Raw genomic sequence first — 2,126 nt, 5'->3', positions numbered from 1 at the left:
CCGCATCATGGTGTCCCTGACCAGCATGCTCGTGCTGGCCACCTTCTTCACCCAGACGAGTGCCTCAATCCCGAGAACGTCGTACCTGAAGCTCATCGACGCTTGGTACGTGGCCCTCATCTGCAAGAACTTCCTCGTGATCGTGTCCCTCGTGGTCGTCGAGAACCTCCGACTGATGGACCGCGAGGGTGGTGCCTTAACGAAGGTGATGCCGATGGGACAGAAGATGACGAGTCCTCCAAAACAAAGTCTCCATCAGAGAGTCAACTTCGGCCTCAGGATCGCTTTTCCGATCTTGCTGGCGATGATCTTAGGGGCGTTCTTCTCTTTCTGGACCTTGGATTGAGGCTCTTTGTTTGGCGCTCTGCTTTATTTTCAAGATTCATGCTCTATTCATTCCAAACTTTTGAATCTATTTTTTTTTTTTTTTTCGAAAATGGCATCATTTATAGTCATTGCAAAAACAAAAGATATTTGTTAATGTAATCATGAAAACTTTTTTTCTGTTCCTCTTGAAACTGCCTTTCTCTGTATAGAAAGGTGATTCCCGCTAATGTTTACCTTTTTGTCAGAAACTGTCTTCAGTCGTGTGGGAATCAGTTTGGTTCCCCAATAACCTACCTGTAACCGAATCTTGAGTATGGCATTATCAAGAGAAAGTTTGTGAAAAGTAACAGTAGCGACATCATGATAAGCATTCGATAAGAAGGAGATTAACACCATATGCATTATAAGGCATAATGAGATATTTGTAATTATCTAATGAGATTTCACTTTGATCCTGAAGCAATTCACTGTACAGCACATATTATACGTCATTAGACGTTAAACAAACCGCTGTATGAATGGAAAATGACATCTATTTAGAATTATTATATGCGGTTAATCCCTTGACAGACCAGCAATTGAACTCCTGCCGACTGATCCAGCCATTGTATATTGGATGTAAACTACGGTCTCGGTTAACCGATTACTATGTTTTTTTTATACCACAACTTCCCAGTTCACGTGTTTTACTTCATTACTTCATTTCTTTTTCTACTATAGAGATGAAATACATGGAATGCATGATACTGTTATAAATAAGACTGATGATATTCAGCCGGCTTTTCCTTTACCAATATAACAATATTGTGCTCAAAATCATGATCCTCATAGTAATGGTATTAATAACATTTATAATTTCATTAAAAAAAACGTTAATGTAACTGGCTAAACTAATACTTTAAACATTCTACCTTTACTAGTATTAGTTAATAAGCATGCTTGATATCTTTCATACATACATGTTCTTTTTTGGACAGTTTGAATTAAAAAGTTTTGGATGATATGACTTCTATAAAGACGTAATATCTACAACAATACCGTCATATTTTCCCACGAGAGAAATGGAACGAAAGTCCTCCATGATGCAATGATTCATTATGAATTAGTAACTGAAAAAACTCTATCACTCCCGAGCCTGGTTGACCCAAGGTGATCTGCATCTCCCCCTCGAGCAAACCGTGTGAACTCACTCGTGTTTGCCATGCCCGGATGAATCTGACTCTCCAACAGGCTGAAGCAAAACACCTGACAGCGAGGGGAGCTGCTGAATAAAAGGGGAGACCTAAGATCTCTCTCATTTACCTGCTCTAAGACCCTCCTCTGTCTCAGGATACACCGTTGACAAATCGAGCATATCTTAATTTCTTTGTACTGGTTGATGTGGTTAACCTATAATTTTGTTTAGTTATGATAGATATCAGAACGTGCTAATACATGACAATAGTAACGGAAATGGCAATGATTTTATTGATAATGATAATAATAAAATTATCATTATGACGGTAATAATAATTATTAGATAAATAGATACAAGGAAGTTAACGTGCTCTAAGAATACATGTAGCATCTGAACACTTTAAAAATATAATTTGATATATTTATGTATTATTTATATACATGCACTCTTCTCTCTCTCTCTCTCTCTCTCTCTCTCTCTCTCTCTCTCTCTCTCTCTCTCTCTCTCTCTCTCTCTCTCTCTCTCTCTCTCTCTCCCCCTTCTCCCTCCCCTCCCCCTCCCCCTCCCCCCTCCCCCTCTCCCTCTCTCATCCCTTCTCCCTCTCCCTCCCCTCCCCTTCTCT

Source organism: Penaeus chinensis, chromosome 33 (assembly GCF_019202785.1).
Source record: "Penaeus chinensis breed Huanghai No. 1 chromosome 33, ASM1920278v2, whole genome shotgun sequence".
NCBI lineage: Eukaryota > Metazoa > Arthropoda > Malacostraca > Decapoda > Penaeidae > Penaeus > Penaeus chinensis.
This window is presented reverse-complemented; position numbering follows the sequence as displayed.